Below are 24,366 nucleotides of genomic sequence, written 5' to 3'. Positions count from 1 at the left end.
ACCACCACTAGTGTGACAGTTTGTCTTTGATAAAATTCATCCCTGATGGTGTTGGTATGAATTCATAATAATCTTCACTGTTGGAAATGGTCAACTGTTGAAAGTAAAAATCCCTCTCCTGCAAAGCCTTTTCTTTTTCTGACTTTTCTAATTCTCTCTCCTTGATTGCAAGAGCTAGTTCAGCCCTAAGAATCTGGTTTTTTTGCTCCAACTCGGATGCTAGAACTTGTCTCTTCGTTCTACAAGTTTGAGCATATCCACGGTTCTTAATGGTTCTGCGCTTTTGTTTTATTTCCTTAACAAATTCTTGGGGTAAACCGCGTAGTCGCCGATTTAGATCGCGTGAAGTAAGAGTCATTAAGACACTGTCGTCCAAGAGATTTCGGTAAAGATTTATAATACTGATTTCTTCATTCTTGATAGATGAACTGGATGAAATTAAGTTCTGTTGATTAGGTTTCTCCAGAAAAGCATTTGGGCATAAAGCTTCAGAATTTAAGTTATGTTTAATTACCTCTTTCTGACATTGATGAAGTTTCTCAGGATTTTGAATGGTTTCTAAAGGTATGTCACTATCACAAACACATAATTGGCTCCCCAAACTTTCTTCCGCCGATATATTCGGAACTAAATTCAAACATTGAGGACATGGCAAATATAAAGGCATATTATCAACAAAACGGGGGCGAGAATAAGAAGTTTGATGACAGTCAAAATCAATCTCAGAAGAAGCTGAATCTACCGCGAAATTTTGTGCTGAAGCAAATTCTGCATAAGTAGGTGTAAGTCTTGGTGCAATTCCATTAGGATAGTCCTCAGAATATTTTTCTCCTAAGTATTCAACGAAAGCACTGTTGTTGTACGACTGTTCATCAACATTCTCTAGAGGAATTTCTGCTTCATATAATCTCCCAAACTGCTTCTTATTCTGCTGATGCATTGAATTAATTGTATGCTGGTAATAGTTTGGCAGAAAATCACCATTTTCTATGACTGCGTGATCTATAGAACTAATCGTTAGAGAATTCATCGTCTGAATAGACAAAAAGCAAAAAACTCACAGTTCAGTACTATCACAATCAACAAAGGAATCCTCAATTAAACTCGGTGCTGAGCCCGCACTTTCACGACAGAGACAGTCAATTTTTTGAAGATTACGCTTAGGCACAGCAATCGAGTCCAAAGAGCGATTCTGTAACACTCGAACTTTATAACGGATAAATTGCTGAATGCCTAATGATGGATACTACTTCCTCTTCGCATGAACTTATGCGAAAGCGATGACGCAATAATGCTTTTAAGTAAACTTGCCAGATTTCTGAAATGTTTAACCGGGACACCGGAATCCCCCCCCCCCTCCAGCGTCGCTAGTATTCAAAAGGTTACATACACGTGGCTGAGCTTTGGAGCATTTTAAAGGGCAGTTTATTATCCATGCAATGAATACAGTCGACTCCCGCTACAACGCGATTCGACTTACGCGAAAGGGCTATAACGCGAATTTTTCACGACTAACGAATTTTAGAGCTAACGCGGATTCCCTTTCAATATTGAAGCTTGCAGAGTAGTGTATAACCAAAGTAAATAAGTATTATGAAAAAGGAAGCTGTTTTTGTACTGTGGATTAAAGAGTACAGGAAGAGAGGATGTTGGAATAAATGGAAACGTTTTAAAAAAAAGGCGAAGCAATCGTATTTGAAAATGTATTGTAACAGATCCGGCGAGACTTCCAACTTTCTTGAAAGGATGACACAGTTCTTGATAAAAACACAGGAGTTTTATTTACACTATGTACAGGACAAATCGTTAAAAACTGCTAAATTAATCATCAGCAATTAAACAAGCATCACACAACACCGTAAACTCAACGGTTACACACGTATTTACTTCCAAATACGAAAACAACACAGCGAAATGCCTCGCAATAAACAGAGCTAATACACTCTCAGTACAAATTCTCAATCGAAACTGAACTTTTTATCACGCGGGACGCCTTTATAAACATCGAAAGAAATCTCTCAAATATTCCAAACGCTTCTAGAAAATAGTACACCGTTATCAAATTTTATCAATGAACAAAAAAAGAAATAGGGGGATCGTATACTTTAGCCGAATGAAAAGGGGTTGTACATTCATTACGGGAAACTATTTACAGGTTACGTTACTACAATAATTACTATTTACAGAATTTGTAACATTGCCCCCTTCCTAAGGACTGCACGTCCCGGGCAGTACAATCCCCAGAAAGGGTGCAAACTTTTATCACAAGTTCACAAATACACACATTAAATAATAACCAATAATGCATAGGAAACACAATAATAACAAGAAATATTACTAAACATTAAAAGCAAAAAAATTATCTACAACTTTTATGTTATCAACCATGGTTGTTTACGTAATACTCATGAACTATGGCCATAGTATGGGGCTAACCGATCATAATGTACAACCCTAGGTTTTGCATTAGGTGGTTTTTGGATCCTCACTACGACGTCATTTAGTCGGTTAAGGACTTTGTAGGGTCCATCCCAATGCGACTGCAATTTGGGTGACAGACCTCTCCGTCGGATGGGATTCCATAACCAAACCTTGTCGCCTTCGTTGAATTCATGTCCAGTAGACCTTGTGTCGTATCGGGTCTTCATCTTCTCCGCCGCGATGTTGATTCGCTCTCGTGCGAAGTTATGAACGTCTTCCAACCGGGCCTGGAGATCCTGGATGTACTCCTCAGGCGATGAAGGCGCATCCGGAGGACGACCGAAGACGCGATCACAAGGTAGCCGAAGCTCTCGTCCGAAGAGCATCTGAGATGGGGCATATCCGGTAGTCTCGTGGACAGCACTGCGGTAGGCCTGCAGGAACAAAGGTAGCTTCTTGTCCCAATCCTGTTGATTTCTGGATACCATAAGCGAGAGATTATTCAGGATTGTGCGGTTAAATCTCTCCACCATGCCGTCCGATTGTGGGTGTAGTGGTGTTGTCCTAGTTTTCTCAATTCCGAAAATTTGACATAGGCCCTTAAACACAGCAGAGATGAAATTCCTCCCTTGATCGGAATGAATCTGCAAAGGTGTTCCATATCTCGAGATCCAATGTTGGACTAGAGTCTCTGCTACGGTGGTAGCTTCTTGATCTGGAATGGGATACGCTTCGGGCCATTTGGTGAAATAGTCGATGTAAACAAGAATGTATTTGTTCCCATCAGCAGTTCTTGGTAGAGGACCCAGGATGTCGATCCCAATTCGTTCGAAAGGAGCTCCAACGTTGTACAGATGTAGCTTCCCTCTGCTTCTTTTCTTTGGTCCTTTACGAGCAGCACAGGCGTCACAAGAATGGCACCACTTCTCCACGTCATCCTTCGCCTTGCTCCAGAAGAAGCGCTCCTGAACTTTATTGAGGGTTTTCAAGACACCAAAATGTCCTCCAGTCGCACTACTATGTATTTCTTTCAGAACATCTGAAATCCTTGATCGGGGAAGTAGTAACTGCCACCTAGATGTTTTGCCGTCATCAGATTCCCATTTTCGGTACAGTACGCCGTTCCGTAAATGGATTGAGTTTCATAAAGCCCAGTATCTTTTTGTTGCAGGACTGAAGATGGAAACGTCCTGCCAGCTAGGGCGTCGACTGTCACTTTCCATGAACTCCAAAATTGGTTTTATGTCGGGGTCTTCAAGTTGATCTTTTCGAACTTGGTCGTCACTCCATGGATCAGGTTCTGATGATGTTGGAGTCACTGTCACCTGATAGGCAGTAGGGCTAGTAGTCGTTCCATACTGTTTCTCGATTCGGGAACAATAATTGCAGTTCTCAGGACAGGGTCTCCTTGATAAAGCGTCTGCATTACCGTGAGACAACCCTTTTCGGTGCTTGATCTCCATGTCATATTCCTGGAGCCGCTGTATCCACCTGGCTATCTGACCTTCCGGATTTTTGAAGTTCAAAAGCCAAGTTAATGAGGCATGATCTGTCCGAAGCAGAAATTTTCGGCCGTAGAGGTAATGATGGAAGTGTTCTACAGCTTTCACTATGGCCAGTAACTCCTTTCTGGTGACGCAGTAATTTCGCTCCGACTTCGATAAGCATTTGCTCCAGTAAGCGATGACGTGTTCATTGCCGTCAATTTCTTGGGATAAAACAGCTCCGATGCCCTCATGGCTCGCATCAGTGTCTAGGATGAAGGATTTTCCAGGCTGAGGATATGAGAGAATAGGCGTTGATGTTAAAGCCTCCTTCAGTCGTAGAAATGCATCTTCGCATTCTTTGGACCATTCAAACTTTTGCTTGCTCTCCGTCAGCTTATGCAAAGGTCGTGCAATGTTGGAAAAACCCTTCACAAACTTCCTGTAGTACGTGCAGAGCCCCAGGAAACTTCGCAGCTGATGGATGTTTTCGGGACGACTCCAACTCTTGACCGCGGATACCTTTTCTGGATCGGTTTGTACACCCTCAGAAGAGATGATGTGACCAAGGTAGTTCACTTTCCGGCGGAACAAATTACATTTGGACGGGCTTAACTTCAGATTGGCTTCCTTAAGCTTTTGCAGCACCTTCCTAAGATTTGCCAGATGTTCTTCGAAACTGCGTCCCACGATGATGATATCGTCTAAGTAGACCAGACAGGATTCGTAGGAAAGTCCTCTTAACACTGTCCCCATAAGAAGCTCGAACGTAGCTGGTGCATTGCAGAGGCCGAAGGGCATCACTTTAAACTGCCATAAGCCTTGTCCAGTTGTAAACGCTGTCTTCTCTCGGTCATCAGGGTGTATCTCAACCTGCCAGTAGCCGCTCTTCAAGTCCAGGGTCGAAAACCACTTGTGTCCGGAAAGAGTATCCAAGGTGTCGTCTATCCGTGGAAGAGGGTAACTGTCTTTCTTGGTGATTTGATTCAGCCGTCGGTAATCGACACAAAATCTGGTGGAGCCATCTTTCTTTCGGACCAAGACGATGGGAGAGGCCCAAGGACTGGATGAAGGTTCGATTACATCATTCTCCTTCATCTCTTTCAGGAGGGTTTCAACCTCTTCCTTCTTAGCGAACGGTAGTCGTCTTGGATGCTGTTTCATAGGGGGGTGTTCTCCAGTGTAAATCCTATGCTGCGTTAAATTCGTACGGCCAACATCCTCCGATGTAGAGGAAAACAGGTGCTTGAAGTCGTCCACCAATTGTTCCGCAGCAGTTCTTTGATCTTTCGATAATGACGCACTCCCAATTAACTTCGATGTCAAGGACTCGGAAGACACAGTCTCGGGGGAATTGATTCTTCTAATGATGCAGTTCACTGGAGTACAAGTTGCCAACACTTCACCTTTTCGGATATTCCTTGACCTTTCACTCACGTTGGCGACTCTCACAGGAATTACATCCTTAGAAAGGTCCACAAGCGTAGATGCTACCAGCACTCCCTTTAGGCTATTGCTTAGGTTAGGGTATTCAATGAGTCCAAATCGAAAACTATTGCTTTTTTTAATGGAGCCAGGTATTAATGATTCTGACCTTGAGGGAATCGATAAATCTGTTTGGGCTATTATTTGATGAGCGGATTTTACATCATTTTCAACGTTGAAGATGGCTATGTCTTCTCTCATCGAGTGCAGTTCATTAGTCTTGAAGTCAAGGGTGAAGTCGTATTTCTTTAAAAAGTCCAATCCGAGAATGAAGGGGTCCGTGATATCCGCAACGAATGCCGTATGATGGTAGGTGGCATTACCAAACACTATTTCCAAGTCCACTTTACCCTCAATCTCAATTTTGTCACCTGTCACAGTCTGGAGACTTACGCGTGGCGATGTCCACAACAGTTTCAATCCAAATTCACGAGCCACATCTGTCCTAATGATTGTCACATTGGCTCCAGTGTCGACAATCAGTTTGCAAGGATTCCCATTTACATGTGCGTAAATGAAAAGTCCATCACTGCCACTACTAGAAGAGGAAATCTGCAGAGCTCTGGTGGTGGTGATTTCCTTCCCTCGCGTAGCTTGGCGAGCCGGACAACTCCTTCGCAGGTGTCCTTCACTACCGCATTTCCAGCACTTCTGCTCTTGTTTCTTTTGGGCTGTTATGCTGCTCAGATGTCTTGCCAAGTCACCGAGTTCTCTCTCAAGTTCAGCGAGGTGGGGCGACCTGGAATCAGACTCATCATCTTCCTGAGTCCGGATTAGATGGCGATCCACACGGGTTGCTTCTTGGGCGGCCTCGTATCTCATCGCATACACAACAGCAGAATTCAGGTCTTTGACATCTGCCATCCGTAGAGCTTTCTGGATTTCCGGATCTCGAACCCCGTCGATGTAGTAGTTGAGTGCCAGGTTGTCTCGAACATCCGCAGGACAGTCGCAAAAAGCAAGATGAGACAGTCTCTCGACGTCCGCCGCTAGCTCTTGCAGGGTTTCCCCGGTTTTCTGGAAACGGGACTTCAACTGGAGTCGGCTGAAATCTTTCTGGCACTTCTCACCGAAGCGAAGCTCCAACGCAGATGTGAGGGCGGCAAAATCCAGGCGCTGGCTGTCCGGAAGGGTCTGAAGAATGTCCGCTGCGTCACCTCTCAGGGATGCTGCAAGATGGCAGGCCTTGGTAGCAGCGTCCCATCCGTTCGTTTCCGCCACTATCATGAATTGGGTTTTGTAAACCTGCCACGAAGTTTTCCCATCAAATGTGGCAAGTTTAATGGACGCTGCAAGTCTAATGGAACAACCGATGTGGGAGCGCCAAACTGTACAGAGCTGCTTTCCGCGGTCGCCAATCTCCTTTCCACGTCCTTAAAGATCTCTTCTTTAAGTAGATGAAATCTTCTATCTTCTTCAAATTTATTTTCTACAGCATTGAATCGGCTTTCAACGGTATCAAATTTTTCTTCAATAGCATCAACTCGATGTTCTATGTCATTAAATTTATTTTCCATCACAGTCTTTACCGAAATAAGGTCGTTTTTAATTTCTTCTTGGTTAGACGTTAAGTCCTTTTTCTGCACCGTTAAATCGCTTTTTAACTGGTCTTGATTTGCCAACATACTTGCTGTCAGATCACTTTTTAATTGTTCTTGATTAGCCGCCATATCATTTTTTAATTGTTCTTGATTAGCCGCCATATCATTTTTTAATTGTTCTTGATTAGCCGCCATATCACCCTTCACAGAGTTGATTGCGTCAAGAAGTTGTTTTAATTGTTCATCCATCGCGCGAGTAATCACCATAAAAATAAAGTCCAAATTCAAAAAGTTTATATGAAAAAAATGTCCAAAGTCACACTTACTCCAAGAAAGTCCAGAAGAAGCCCCACGTTGGGCGCCAATTGTAACGGATCCGGCGAGACTTCCAACTTTCTTGAAAGGATGACACAGTTCTTGATAAAAACACAGGAGTTTTATTTACACTATGTACAGGAGAAATCGTTAACAACTGCTAAATTAATCATCAGCAATTAAACAAGCATCACACAACACCGTAAACTCAACGGTTACACACGTATTTACTTCCAAATACGAAAGCAACACAGCGAAATGCCTCGCAATAAACAGAGCTAATACACTCTCAGTACAAATTCTCAATCGAAACTGAACTTTTTATCACGCGGGACGCCTTTATAAACATCGAAAGAAATCTCTCAAATATTCCAAACGCTTCCAGAAAATAGTAGACCATTATCAAATTTTATCAATGAACAAAAAAAGAAATAGGGGAGTCGTATACTTTAGCCGAATGAAAAGGGGTTGTATATTCATTACGGGAAACTATTTACAGGTTACGTTACTACAATAATTACTATTTACAGAATTTGTAACAGTATTAAAAAAGAATGACGATCTGCTCATGGAGCATAAATCATCATCACCTTTATTTTTCGACTCATGCATATTATTACTGTATCTACTGTACAGTACTATTATAGTGCAGCATTTTATTATTACTATATATTGTGCTGTGTGTTTTTTTTTTTTTTTTTTTTTTTTTTACTGTCTTTCCCTCTCATTGATCATTCATTTTGTGCATCTTAAAGTATTTTACGGTGAATAAAACGGCTTTTTTATTTTTTAAAAACAGTAAAAGTTCACTTTTTTATCCAAGAAACTAATGTATACTTGAGGAATGCTTTAAAGCAGTTTAAGGGGTGTTTAACAGTGTCTAAAAGAATTTAGTATGTTTCTAAAAAAATTGTATACGTACATTTTTCTACAACGCGAAATTTCGACTTACGCGAGGAGTCTTGGAACGCATCCCTCGCGTAAGTAGGGACTTGACTGTAAATGGTTACTAATTAGGAACCTAAAACAGTGCAATAAAGAATGACATAAACAAATAAAATTTGAAAATTTCCCTTCTTAGCTGTAAAAAATTAAAATTTTTTAGTTAGAAGAAACACTTTGAATGAGGAATTTAAAAAATGAACAATATTTTGATATACTTTTTTATTTTAAAAGATTTTTTTAGACAGTGTTTTTTGGTTTTAATCTTGTTGTGAAAATCCTCACAAGCCTAATCTGGTATTAATTTTACAAGTCAATGTTACAATTGATATAAAGTAATATTATCCTAAATAATCCTTCACAGTCAATTATTTTTAAACTAGAGATGTGTTGTTCATGAACGAGCGGGTCAAAAAGAACGAATCCTTAAAATGAACGGATCCGTTCGTTCACCTAAAAAATGAACAACCGTTCAATGAGCAGTTCGGAGCACTTGTGGTAAAATCGCTTTTTATTTTTGAATTACATTCATCTTTAATTTTTTAACTCTTAATCAACCTCAAATTTCCTTTTTCTCAGAGCATTTCTATACATTCATGTAGAACCTTTTTACTTTCTGCTTTATTCATAATTTTTCTTTACCCGTTGCAGTTCATTTGCAATTTTCCAATGTATCCACTAGAAATATTTTCTTGTTTACTAACAAAATATTTGAAATTTCCACTTTCTGTCCACACACCTGCTTTTGTCTTCTATATAACATCCCTGCTATCAATTACCATCCATATTGATTTGACTTTATTTCTAACTTGGCAATTTCCAAGTCGCTAATTTTACATACAATATCCAGTGATTTTTAATAAGGATTAATACTGTTTAATTTTTCTACCATTTAAAAAAGTGTTGCGGTTTTTTTTTTCTATTCTAGGTGGTACTGTGAAACAATACTTTTGAAGCTCTCTAATATTTTGCTGAGTCTCTTTTTACTTCCTTTTACAGAAAAGGAAGTATTGTATTCGTGAAAAAAATTTCACTCAAAAATCGACCTTAATTTCCATTTTGCTCACCCCCGAATAAATGTTAAGTGTTTTTTTCGACTCGACCACATGTGGATAAGTGCCTAACAACGTATAGACACGCGAAATATCCATTTTGATGATTTAATTACGACGAGTTTTCTCGTGACGTCTGTATGTACGTATGTGCGTATGTATGTCGCATAACTCAAGAACGGTATGTCCTAGAAAGTTGAAATTTGGTACGTAGACTCCTAGTGGAGTCTAGTTGTGCACCTCCCCTTTTGGTTGCATTCGAATATTTCTGAAGGGGTCTTTTGACCCTTTTTGGGGTGGAAATCATTGTTAATTTCGATGTAAACTCAAGGAGTTATAATTTGTCGGACACTTCGCGATATATCGCCAGTGTTTTGGTCGCCAAGTTTTGTCGACAACTTAGTGACATTTTTTTTTTGAGCAATCACGATTGCTTATTGTTCTCACTTGACTGTCCTTGACGTTCCGGTTCCTTTTTCAGCTTGGACCAGGTCTGCAGCACCACCGGCGGCGGCGCGGCTGGTCCTGACCACTGTCCCCCGGAATCCACTTTTGCTGGGCGGTGGCGTCCATGTCCTACACACGCATGCTCATATACACTCCCCTACGTGCGCACGCCTTTACACACATACACACGCCTACGTGCACACACGTAAGCCTATACACACACGCACACAACTATATACACGTAAGCACCCAGGAGGAAGGACATGCTTGGGCGGGGGAGCCATTTCTAGAAACAATAACTCTAACCAGTAGAGTCTTGTCCCAACTCGTGATTGCGAAAAACATAATTTGAATTCAAAGTTTCAGAATTCAAATTAGAGTTAATTTTTTTAATTTGGTTTCGAATTCGCCACTGTTGGTGATATTTAGAGAGTAAATTATTGAATCACATTAAAATTGCCAATAATGGGGAAATGACATTAAATTGGAGTGAAAGGAAGTAATCAGCTCGTTTTTAAATTAATTTAACCGGTAGTCCGGCTCAGGCCCGACGAGAGACCATGTCAGCCTAGTCGGAAACTAGGAGCCCGGGCCTTTCGGGGGGCCCGGCTACACTGACGCAAAAAAAAAAAAAAAAAATAATAATAATTAATTTGAATTTTTGGCATCTTGAATTCAAATTATGTTTTTCGCAATCACGAGCGTGTGTGTTTGTGTAGGGGCATGTGTGTGGGTGCGTAAGTGTATGTATGCATGTGTGTGAGTGAGTGTTGTGTACGTGCGTCTGCGTGTAGGTGTTCGTGTGTGTGTGTGTGTAAGCTTTCGTGTGTGTGGGACATGGACGCCACCGCCCAGTAAAAGTGGATTTCGGGGGACAGGCCTGGTCCAAGCTGAAAAAAGAACCACAACGCCAAAGACAGTCAAATAAAAGCAATAAGCAATCGTGATTGCTCAAAAAAAAAAAAAATGAACTTGGACATCTTGAATTCAAATTATGTTTTTCGCAATCACGAGTGCGTGCGTGTGTGTGTGTGTGGGGGGGGGGGGGTATGTTTGTTTGTGTGTGGGGAGTATGTGTACATGTGTGTAGGCATGTGGTGTGTGTGTGTGGGTAGTTTTGTGTATGTGTGTTTGTGTGGTGGGGGTATGTGTATGTGTGGATAGTTGTGTGTATGTGTAGGTGTGTGTATGTGTTTGTGTGTGTACGTGTAGGTGTCTGTATGTATGCGTGTGTGTATGTGTTTGTATGAGTAGGTGTATGTGTGTGTAGGTGTATGTGTGTGTGTAGGTGTATGTGTAAGTGTAGGCAAGTAAGTGCCGCAACCTGGAGACTGTTTTCTCTAGAGGAGCAGTATCGCGAAGCCGGTCGACGGAGGTGCTGCACAGGGAGGGGAAAATAAAATCATAGGAATTCAAAGCTGTCAAGTGAGAACAATAGCAATCGTGATTGCTCAAAAAAAAAAAAAGAAAGAAAGAAGAAAAGAAAGAAAAAAAAGAAGAAAAAATGAGGGGAAGGAGGAAAAAAGGGAAAAACTCCGAATAAAAGAAAACGTAAATATTAAGTAAAATTAATTCTTTTGGTATTTACTGTTGTGGCCCTTAAAATAGAGTTAATTGTTTTCTTGAAAGCAGTTTTGATTTTTCTCCCCCCTTTTTTCTTCTTTCCCCCTTTTATCTCCCACCCCCTTTTTACCCTTCTTTCCCCCTTTCTTTTTCTTCTTTTTTTTTTTTTTTTAGAGGGACGGGAGGGGACCTGGCGACATAACTGACAAGGGCCTTTGCTATCTGCGGCCCTGTTAAACTCCCGATTATCCGTGGATAGGGTGGCAGTTCGGCTGAGTTATCAATATATTTGTTGTTACTTTTTTTCGCTATTGGTAATAATACTATATGTACGTATGCAGGGCTGTAGCTGAAAAAAAAAATATTTGAAGGAACGCATCTCTTTCATTTAGGTAGATGTCACGGTTGACAGATGTTTGTTTAGGGGGGAAAAAGGGCTGTTTCGACATCTTATGCCAGTTTTTATTCAAAAAGCAAAAGTTTTATGAAACAATATTTTTGTTAAATTTATGTATATTTAACGTACATAGTTTAATAAACATTTCTTTATTCTTGTGATTTATATTACAGCCTGTTTCTTCTTCTTCTTCTTCTTTTTTTTGTAGTTCTCCTTTACTTAGTTTGTGATTTATATTTTAAGCAATGTAACCGAAAGTACACAATTCAAATTTTTTTTTTGTTTTATTTTCACCTGTGACCATACTACACTTAGGGATATATTTTTATTTAGAATTAGTGCACTATTTCACGTAAGTTTAATTTTGCAAATTTTCTGACACCACAAACGGTTTATTCATTCTTTTATATAGTAGTAAAATTTAATAACTTAATTTTGTGACATGCTGAAATGGAACCTGCGATTTTTGCAATGGAAAACATATCTTACTATTAGGCAACTGAGAAGTAAGAACAAAATGAACTATAATTGCTTTATGCATTTAAACCCGAATAAAATTTTTTTATTCATTTTTTCATATAATTTTCTAACTTTTTACATGATTTTAGTAATTTTTCCTTCAAAGAATATTACTGATCTAATGGAACATTTCGGATGAACCCGAGTCTGTCGTGCAGAGAGATAGATCTCCTGCAACAACTTTTTTAAATGAATGAAGTATGTAGTTCAAATGAATGAGTTAAATGAACGGATCAAAAGAATGAACGAACTTCTGATGAACGGATCATTCAAGAGAACGCGATTGCCCACCTCTAGTTTGAATGGAAAAAAAAAAATGATTTTGCTATAGTTAGATTTACAACAAAGAAGTGAGTTGTCCATTATGTAGACCCATTAGCGGATAGAATGCGAAGTTACTGATTTCCAGAGTTTGAAATTAGTTTTCTAAAGTGAAAAGGTAATACGCTCAATCAATCTACTTTTCCTTAAAAAATTGATAGAAGTGTAGTAAATGAGATTGATTGTGTATGCATTTGACTTTTCAGGTTTTGAAAACATTTGTTAGGCTTTCTTTCCTTTTTTATAAGTGTACTGTTACTTACATATTTCTCCTCTTTTTAAAAATTAGTTCAATTGATAAAACTCCTAATTTTTTATTATTGCAAGACAAGAAGCAAATAAGTTGATTTCTGTGCATCCTATTTTTTTTTATTTGTCGTAATTTTAGCTTCATTGCGCTACTTTAAAAATTTGTTAGTTTTATTTATAAAATATTGTAACGGATCCGGCGCGACTTCCACTTTCTTGAAATGAAGACACAGTTCTTGATAAAAACACAGGAGCTTTATTTACACTATGTACAGGAGAAATCGTTAACAACTGCTAAATTAATCATCAGCAATTAAGCAAATATCACTCAACACCGTAAACTCAACGGTTACACACGTATTTACTTCCAAATACGAAAACAACACAGCGAAATGCCTCGCTATAAACAGAGCTAATACACACTCTCAGTACAAATTCTCAATCGAAACTCCACTCTTTATCACGCGGGACCCTTTTATTAACATCGAAAGAAATCTCTCAAATATTCCAAACGCTTCTGGAAAATAGTAGACCGTTATCAAATTTTATCAATGAACAAAAAAGAAATAGGGGGGTCGTATACTTTGGCCGAATGAAAAGGTGTTGTATATTCATTACGGGAAACTATTTACAGGTTACGTTACTACAATAATTACTATTTACAGAATTTGTAACAATATATTGTTCTTAATTGTATTGGAGAATAAGTAACTGATAAAAAGCATCATAAGTTCATTAAAGTTGTGTACTTTCTTTTACAAATGTCTTCTAGAAATTTAAAGCAATGTTATTTTGTGTTCACATTACTATAATCTAATAAAGAAAATTAAAAATAGTGTTTTTTTTTATAAACATTAAGTAGAAAAATAAAATGCATAAGTAAATTACTGATATAATGAAAAGTCTATGTATTTTCTTAGTGGGATCAAGTATCCACCATGAAGGAATCATGTATCCCTTGATGTGGGGATATATGATTCCTTTATAAAATTATTGAAAAAAAAAAATTTACCAAAACTATCTGTTTAATTTCAACTTAAAAAAAAATATGATAGAGAAAAAAAATTACCTTTGTTCAAACTGATAATTTGCAGCAGAGAAAAAAATTGAAAACTAAAGTGAGGATCAGGTATCCCCAGTCTCCTCTACAGATATCTCATGGTGAGCAAGGTTCAAACATTAAGGGGTAAACTCCCAGCTGGGTTGACGCCCAGCACGGGGACCTTCCCCGGCGCAATAAGCATCAAGCGCGTCCGTAGCATGATACGACTATCGACCGCCGCACCCAACCGTGCGGGGGGCCCGCTACGCGGACCCCCCGGGCGGTGGAACCTAAGGCCTACGGCTAAGAGGTGGGGTGTGTGCGGAGAAAAGTCTCCTCTACAGATTGACTCCATCTGATGACGATGGAGCAAGAAGCTATCAAAAAATAAATAACGAATTTTTAGTCTATTACTTCGCAAGACCTATTTAAATTAGTATCAGTGAAATAGAACCAAACTTGAGTTAGGAAATCAAAATAAAGCCAACATTGCTGGTTTAATGAACTAGATAAAAACTATGTCAAATAAACGGACTCTTAAACCTTGAAAAATAAAATTTAATTAAGTCACTCAGTCAAAAAAAAAAAAAAGAACAACAACAACAAACGGTTGAGAAATAGAAGGATTACCATAGATTAAAAAAAAAAAGGCCCACTTACTCCATCGTAGCAGTGGTCGTGATCCATTGCCGTCAAATAACTCATTTTAAATGATTTCCTTTTATATATTTGTATTATTCAACTGTTTTCAGCAATTTTAAGAACTTTTAGGTAACTAATTTCTAGGATTTAAGATCAGCTTAGTTTTTTTTTATGAGATTTAAATTATTTAGTTAAATCATGTAAATTTAACGAAAAATAAGTAGCATGAACTAAAATGTCCAACTGAATTAGTCCCATATGAATTGAAATGTCCTGAGAATTACATTCAAGAACTGTATTTGGAATCACAATAGCAGAATAGGTTAAATGAAGATGTTACACTTGCCAACCATGAGCGCTGGCAGAATAATATGCAAGGGGTGCATTCGTATATAAATCAGTAAAAAAAAAATTCTTTTTCCATTTTTAAAAAACATTTTTGTTATTTTTTTAAAAATTTATTTAAAATATTTTTAAAAAAAACCTCTCCCATTTATGTTTTGTTAAACATTTATTTATTTATCTTTAAGTGAATTTTAAAATGTATTTTCATCATAGTTAAATTTCTGATCAAAATATTTTTGTATCTTTGTAAACTGTTCTTAGTTTAAAAATAAATTTAATTTTACTTATTTAAAACTCATAATTTATTTCAATTGTTTTTAAATACTATTTAAAAAAGTATTAAAGTAATATTACTATTCAAAATTAATTTTATATTATTTTTAAAAGATTGGGGTGAAAGTGCACCCCTCTGCCAGCACTGATGGTCTTATATTTAGTGCAGTCAAGTATTTTGAGTTTATTTAAAATGAAGTTAACTTAATTTATTTAATATATACACCTGTTTACATTTTTAAAAAAAAAATCGAATTGATATCTTTTACTTTTATTAAAAAAGAAAATAATAAATTAATGCCTTCACTCTCTTGCCAACGCACATGTAGAACAAAAGTACTGCATGTGAATTCTCCAGATTTACTTTTGTTTTTAAGACAAAACTAATCTTTGCGTTAAGAAACGGGGAAGGAAAAATAACGCATTGCGCAAATGAGGAAATTGATCTTTTTTTTTTCTTTCTTACTTTCTTTTTTGATTCAAAACAGCTCTGATGATATTTAAGTGAATGTTCTTTTTCGAAAATAGAGGCATTCGTGGTTGTTGTTTGTTAATGAGTTTACAAGAAGAATTTTTTTTATTTCCATCCATTTCCGTTCACCCATAACAGTTGTCTTATGACTGAGCCCATGTAGTCCATTGAACCATGTGACTCATATCAATGCAATGAAAGAGGTTCATTGTCATCAGCTCCAAGCTAGCGCGGATACAAAAGAGGACATGGGGGGTCATGATGACCCTTTAACCGACTTGATTTTATTTTGATTGGACTTTGATCTTGAAATGACCTTTAAGTGACCAAAGATTGCGATAGCGTGTTGACCTAAAGCTGTGATTTGGGGACCAGCATTTGGAAAAATTTGTCTAAGGCTACCTAATTGCGCACGAATCTCACTTATATGACTCACCGTCTAATAATGACGTCACCAAAACCAGAAGCTTGATCCGCCCTTGGCTTCAAACCATCTAGAATAACCGGAGAATAAACTTCACTCAGGGCTGGATTTTACGCCCTCTGCTAAACTTTGCGTTGCGCCCCTCCCTCACCAGCAGGGGCGTGCACAGGGGGGGGAGAAGGGACACCCGTTGGCCCGAGCCCGAGCCTGAAGGGGGGCCCAATATTTTTAAAACTATGGGTGAAATATAGAAGTAAGCAATATGGAGGGGGCCCGGAAAAGTCATTTGTGACGGGCCCCAAAATTTTTGTGCACGCCCCTGCTCACTAGTAGCAGATCCACAGGCAGTCCCCTCACCATATCGCCTAAATGATGGGTTCGGTTACTAGGAACCACTTATCAATGGAAAGATCATCCTTAGCCGGGGGGATGCACTTTTCTTCATAATCTCACATCGTTTACATCGGAAAAGGAGCTCTCTATAGCTCCAAAAACGTGTCTGTAATTTAATTCAGATGTTTATGCATTGTAATGTTGTCATTAATGGATTTAAGATTTTTAAGCTTTGAACACTTGTTGTAAACTGGCAAATATTGAACACATAATTGTTTTATGTTTGCAGTTATAACCTCCCCTGCCCCCCTGCACCATTTTCGGGGTTGGCAACATCCAAATTCGTTTTCTTCGCGCCAATACCTTTCAGAAAAACTATCTCCCATAATTATATCACAAAAATCGCACGGAAGCTAAAATTTGACCAGTTGCTCCTCCACTATAAAGTTGCGTTTTAGAACTTCAGTTTTGGAAATTTTCTGGGGGAGAGCCCCCATCCCATACCATCATGAAGGAATTGTCTAAAATTATATCTTTAGAAACTTCGAATTGTGAAGCTGATGGAGAGTTCCTCAACTGCATCGCTTCTCTCAACGCTGCCAAGGATGGAGAAAAAACGCTTCCCTCCTACTCAACTGTTATTTGAAATGTGTCATTATTTGAACTGTGTCATAGTTTTAAAAACAAATCAGCAACTGCTTTGAAATTCGCAAAAGAAATAGTTTCGGAATGCTTCAATAAAACTAAAATGTTATGAAGCTACGATTTTCTTAATTACATAATATTTTATAGTCAAAATAAAAATTAATTTATAAAAACTCGAATGAGACATGGCTTTATTTAATAATCTAGTCCTCGTGTTATAATCGTTATGACAGTGTCCCTAATCGGAACAGCTTGTTTCATAGCATCTCGGTAAAATTATATAGAGTTTAGAAATGTTAAAGCCATTTTACGTTCATATTCAAAGTATATTAGTGCATAATATTCATGTAAATACTTTGAAGTAAATTAATTGGCCTTAAAAGAGATCCTTTAAAATAATAATAATAATAATAATAATAATAATAACGTTATGAAAACTTTTATGAAACATTGCGTGGGGAGCGGGGGGCACTTTTCAATTTCCGGGGTCCCTTCCAAAAATTATTTCTGTATCCACCCCTCTCCGGGCTTGCCTCTCCTCAAAGGAAGCAAATGGAATTACTCAACGCGAACTATCGTAGTAGTAGTTTGTAATGTGTCGAAATGCGTTTTCTATCTGTTGAAAACTGCACAGTATGGTGCCGTGGTAGCCCGATCGGTAGAGTGTCGGATTCGGGGCCGGAGGGTCCTGAGTTCGAACCTCGATGGTCGAAGATCCACCATCGTCATTAAAGGGGACTGGGCGACGTTAAATATGCTCGTGGTCTCAATGTCCTCCAAGTGAAACGATACCTCTGGGGGTGCTAGCACCAGGTAGCTATTAGCTCCTGGACTAGTTCTAAATTCTCATTAACTGTACGATCCGGTGATGGTGCTGCCATCTATCGGTATAAAAAAAATAATGGAGGCAAGGCACTTAGTATGCAGTCCTCGACATAAATACAGTTGTAGTCAGTTGTGACTCGAAATCGGAAATCGGACTGCACAGTAAAGCGTGGCATTTATTAGCTAAGAATTGCAATCACAGTTCAGATTCGTATCCATTCTTCACAGACAGATGAGGTGCGCATAATTGCCCGATTGAGTCGGGCAATTCTGCGCAATGCAAGTTTTCAGTTTTTATCTTTTAAATTCATTCTAAACAATGTAATTACTCCGATGTGCAGGCCTGTCATTAAATATTTTTCAGTAGGGGGGGGGGGGGCAAAGGGTACATAATGGGGCAACCACGTCAATTACCGACTTTGGGCTTCATCGCTACTCCGATACCGGTAACGGCTAACGTGTAGTGCCCCTACAATCTCCATAGTAACTGTCCATGACCACTACGACTATAAACTGTGTCGTTAAATAAATAAATAAATAAATAAATGAATAAGTTGTAATAATTTTTTTGTACCGAATTAACCATTCTCCTTTTTTAAAAAAATGAATGGCACGTGATAGGCACGTTTGTGGCTTCAAATTTGATTTCAGCTTTCTAAAAACACCCTAAAAACATTCAAACTTTCGAGGCAGCAATTTGATCGCAAGTTAGTGTAGTTGGCACAAAATAGTTACTAAAAAGTATGTCCAATGTTTTCAGGGTATATCTCACAAGGCAAGACCAGATACCAGATAAGTCCATATTTTGGTAATTTCCTATGTTTGTAAAGTTTAATAGAAATTATAATAATCATCACAGAGAAAAGTATGTGGCACAATTATTATTCAAAACTGCTCTGACTAAATTAAGAAAACTAAAACTTTAGTCGATTTCTATGCCGAAAAAGGAAATTTGAATGTTTTGAAGGCGGATGTATCCCTCAATATCCCCCTCCATTCCGATACTTTACTTACTGAGATTTAAAAAAAAAAAATGTCACTCATGTGCTTCTCCTTAAAAAAAATTTCCCGGCTTCTAAAATTTTTCAATTTTTGTCGGGTTCTGTTCTGTATAAATAAATGCAGGGGTGCACAACCGGATTCCAGAGGCGTAACTTGGCCACCTGAAGTGGGGGGGGGGCTTTTTCTTAAAGGGAAATTTTTTAAATTCATATTCTGCCATTTAATTAAAATAATGCAAGAGACATTCTACTTCAGTGGAGCAACAGAAAAAAAATTTTTTTGGTTGGAACATATCGAAAAAGGGAACACAATTTTTTGATCTGATAGGAAAGGAGAGGTCCCGGGGTTCTCCCCCGGAAAAAAAATTTGAAACTTGTAGCTTCAAAAATGCAATTTTAGACTTTGTTCGCTGATGTTAAGGGAACAAAATATACAGGAGTCTCAGCAAAAATTTCTAAAAATTGATCCTTTAAAAACGTGATTGTAGGTCATGTTTATTGACGTTAGGGTAAGGGATGGAGCTTAGGGACTGTCCCCAATTGATTTTTTTTTGGTCGAAATCAACTGCTCACCCCCTGCAAGTTTTCGAAATTGAAGTTTTAAAAATGCAATTTTAGACTAACGTTGAAGATCTTACGGGAAGAAGGTCCTGAAGCTCTTCCCTGGTAACATTTTCAAAATTAAAAGCTAAAGCAATGTTTTATATTCAGAGCTATTCCACTTAACATTTTTGTAAGTGTAGTTTAAGAAACCTAATAGCTTATGATATTGGAGAAAGGCGGTAGACTTTCCCGACACTTTCCCGAGACACTTTCCCGAATATTTTCTGAAATTCAATTCTTAAAAGCGCAATTGTAAGGCCATATTTTGTAATATTAGGATCAGTATTTTTTCGAAATTAAAGCTCTAAAAACGCAATTTTAAGCAATTTTTGATGTTGTTCGGTAATTGAGGGCTTTCCCCTGGAAAATCCGCGGAACTAAAGACCTGAAAACGAAATTTCAGATGCTCCATAATGATTCCGGTGTGTGGGGGGGGGGGGGCTTCGGGGGAGCAGCGTTTTCCTATTTTCAGACGAAGTAGAAAAAAAAAAGAAAAGTAATAGGAAAGGAGGGAGGGGGGCGATTAGCTGATCAATGAACTATAACTTTTAAATATTTTTGATTAAAGGATCTATTTTTGAAAGAAATTAAGATTTCCCCTAACATTACTATACATTTATGAAAACCACTTTGTTATCCAAAGACGTATTCTTATCTTCTCATCAATAATAAAGAATATTTTTGAAAAACATTTAACTCAGTATTCTGGGGGGGGGGGGACGAGCCCCATGGGGGTCCCCTTTCTGGTTGCGCCACTGTTCTGTTTTGACCCGTATATTACATTGTTGTAAATTCATTTATGTGAGCGCCAGTTAAAGTATTAAAAGTACATTTCGCTTTAAGAAAAACTTCGGAAATGCTGCAACATTTCCGCTTTTTCTCGAAAACACTCATTTTTTTGGGCACGTAATCCGAGTTTACTACCTAAATTTAGTAAACTAGGATTACAGGAATTTAGTAAACTAGGATTTTAGTAAACTAAACCTATATATATTGGGAAGGAGGGGGGGGGGGGTCATCATCACTTTGGGATGAGGTACACGGGCCTCTTCTGGGCTTCTGATTGCGCCGCTGTGGTGCAGTTTAAAAACAGATAAACTATGGTTGGAATTACTAATTGGTAGTTGACTACAACTACAAGGATACAACTTTTGCATATCGTCACCTCAGAGCAACAGTAAGACATCTAATCCCAGGAATAACACTAAGATATCCTATTGTTGCTCTGAGACGACGATATAATTCATTACAACTGCATCGGTAATATACGAATTACATTTTATTATCATTTGAAAATAAGGTATAGATCATTTGAAAAACAATTTAAAAAAAAAATCTTTTGCTTAAAAGCTAGGGGGGCAAAATAAAAATTCTGCCCTTGACTCAAAAAAAGTAGGGGCACTTGGTCCCCTATGCCCCCCCTAGTTTACGCCTGTGCCGGATTCCATGTTACACCATTGAAATTTTTTTGGGGGTTGTTATCGAAAACTTCCCTTTTTTTAGGGGGGACGTCATTCTGGGGGTACTACATAACATTTGAAAAGGGCTGGGGATGCTTTTTCGTGGAGGAACGGGTACCATCACTAATATATGAGGCAGTGAGAAGCAAAGGGATATAAGTGGCAAAATTAAAAATTTGGAGATAACCAACGCAAATAGTAGGAGGGAAACCTTTCCTCTGTCTTGGGGCAAGGGATTGTACTAATAGCCCTGGTAGGTGCTGCTGTACAGCATGATTTAGAAAAAAAAATCCATGATAGCCTACCTAGGACGTTATCTTTAAACGCATTGTACTCGAAACTTGAAAATGTCCACTTACATCCCTTTGCTTCTCACTGCCTCATATGTATAATATAAAAATAACATGGGTATGTACACACATGTATAAAAGATATTTAGTATGCTCTTTTAAATATTGTGATTATAAGTTACGTGTGCAATTACAGCTACGCATTTTAAGAGAAACATAGTGAAAATTCACGTTTTTTGATTATTTGAAGCGAGATTAATATTACGCTTACCTTGACTTATGTCCCACAGATAGCGCCACTAGCAAATATTCTTCGGTCAGAATTGCTTGAGCAGTAAGAGGGTGAGTCATTTTTTACCTTTTTTTTTTTTTTTTTTTTTTAAATCGAAATCGCTTGAGGAGGGAAAAGTTGTGTATTGGCTTAAATGTTTTTTTTTTTTTTTTTGGCAATTAAAATATGTTTAGATTTACTTCTCGGCCCTTGAAGTTTCGTTAAATGCAAAAAAAGTACACAGTTTAAAATTCTTTATTAAATTTCTTCTGTATAATTTTTTTAATCAATTATGTTGAAAAAAGTTTCGTATTGCCATCAAATGTTCATCTGAAAATTTATTTGTTAAACCATTTGGGGGCCACTTTCTAAAACTGACTATTACTATGATAATAGGCATATTACAAAGACAATTTTTTTAAATACTTCAATCTGGAGAAAACTTGCAATAATATTTGAAAAATAAAAATAAAAATAAGAGAATAAAACATTAAAAATATATAATAATTTATAAACATTATCAAGTTAGACAATGAAATTAAGGTAATGCCTAAGAATTCATCTTTACAGGTTTATTTATCACAGTTCTTGATTTTTGCAGCGGCGGCTCTAGTTCTTGCGATTCCCTGTGCTATTTATTTTTGGGGAACCCTCATTTTTTAAAGAAAACTGTCAGTAAAATTATTACTGTAAATTACATGCGTACGCTCTGATTAATGCATATTAAAATTGATTTAATCCCATAATTAAAAAAAAATTATGAGCCAAAAATAGACAGAAGAAAGTTTTAAATACTTACACCCATGGCCCAATTTCCCAATAGGCAGAGTAGGCATCTGCCTAGGGCGGCAAAATTTTTCAGGGACGGCAAATTTTGCTTCAACCAAGTTTTTTTTTTTTTTTTTTCATTATTACTCGGTAAGTTAACTAGCAGCATTCTTTCAATTTCCATAGTGACATCATTTTCTTGTAATTGAATAATGTTTACTTTCACTCATCTTATGAAATGAAATATTTTTCAAGCATGCTAGTGTGAAGAGAAAAATGGTGTCGATTGAAGAAAAGCAAGTGTCATTGTGTTTGTCCAGAAGTTCCAACAAGATTGGAGTTTGACTAAGGTTTTTAGTGGCATAGTAAAGTTTCTTCAATTATGGTTTCTTCAGTGATTGACGTGTAATTTCTCTTTCACTTTATTAATATTAAAATCTTTTCTGTTAATAGTATTGAGTCTGGGCAGCAAATGAAAATGAGTGACAAACGAAAAATGCTGAATGATTTAAAGTGAAGAAAACATGCTTAGTTAAAAACCGATGAACAAAAAGGAGTCTTCATAAAGTTTTTAGAAAGTGATACACATTTTTCAAATGGGCAGCTTTCAAATGCAGAATCTTTGAACTTTTTTGGAATGCAATTCAGTAAACAATTTACAAGTGAAATCCCATCGAGCAATGAGAAATGTTAAGAGACGCAAAAGTGAGTGAACGTAATATAACCAGAGGAAATCATTTAAATCGTTGATTTAAATAATTTCCTCCATAGATGAAAACAATTCTCAATTTGCTGATTGATAAAATACGAGCATCAAACATTCATAACATCTAATCAGAAGGAATGTTAAGCATAATAATTAAAAATAAATAAATAAATAAATAAAATTAAGAAAGAAAAAAGAATGTCAATGTTGCAATTTTGTTTCCAGATTTTCCAAATAAGGAATATTTTGAGAGGTCACAGTGATCTGCCATTGGGGCACCCTTGAATATAAAATGACATCATTTCTTCATAAGCTTTTTTAAATCTCGGAAATTTTGCATCCTTTTTTTTATTTTTGAGGCGGGGGGGGGGAGGGGGCAGATTTCAGATTTGCCTATTGGCGGCGTGGAGGCTTACCCCCCATAGGTTCTACTTACACCCCTAGTTTGTGGCGAACCTATTCAGGAAAGAGTTATACAAATAATCATAATCGAAATTTCCAGACCCGACTAGAGGCCATGTCAGCCTAGTCGGAAGCTATTGGCCCTGGCCTTGGTTATGGGGGCCCGACGACACTGACGCAAGAAAAAAGAAAAAAAAAAAGAAAAGAACGAAACGAAGAAAAAAATATGTAAGAAAGAAAAAGAGGGGGGTGGACTCCAAATAAGCGAAAATGTAAAGATCAAGTAAGATTTACTCTTTTGAACCTCACTTTTGGGGCACTTGAAATAGAGTTAATTATTTTCTAGTAAGCAGTTTAGATTTTCTTCTTCTTTTTTTTTTGGGGGGGGGGGGCTACATAACTGACAAGGGGTCCGCCTTTGCTCTTGGTGGCCCTGAAAATTTCAACCATTGTTTTAACATGGTTTTTATGGGAATATCGCAAAGTATCGCCGCTTTAACACTGGATTTGAGATCCCTTTTTTGTCGCCAATGTGGCCGTACAACCCGTCAAATTGTCAATGAAAGACGTTACTTTAGTTTGCAACGTTGTTGTTGCTATGCTAATATCAGTTTGGTGCAACCAAGCACCATTCGCATACCGTATATGGACATAAGACAGAAGGGAACGAGCGGCTGACATGGGAAGAGTCTGCGTTTGATCTAGATGGGGCAGCACCATCTGAAGTAATCATTTGATTACTTGAAAACTCAAAGGCTTGCTGTCCTACCAATAAGGAAAGCAAAGAAAATTCGCAATCGAATGCAAAACATAACCGAATATATAATTTTAAATAAATAAATAGATAAATGAATACAATATATTAGCAGTATGTTCCACTAATAGTTGTAAATCGTTGGAAGTTCAGCCAAATTGCTCAAACTCCTCAGAACTACTATTTCTGTGAAAATCAATTAGGATTAATTTTACGAATGTTTGCATTATCCTAAAGGGCTTATTAATAGGCCCGTTATTTCGGAATTTTTCCAAGGGGGAGGGAGGGCAAAGGGTGTACTCAGTGAAACTTCTATCAGAAGAACCAAACCCACGGACCCACGCCCACATATTTTATAAAAGCTTTAACTTTCA

This window comes from Uloborus diversus, chromosome 3 (genome assembly GCF_026930045.1).
Source record: "Uloborus diversus isolate 005 chromosome 3, Udiv.v.3.1, whole genome shotgun sequence".
In the NCBI taxonomy this organism is placed as follows: domain Eukaryota; kingdom Metazoa; phylum Arthropoda; class Arachnida; order Araneae; family Uloboridae; genus Uloborus; species Uloborus diversus.
Note: the sequence above shows the minus strand (reverse complement) of the source record.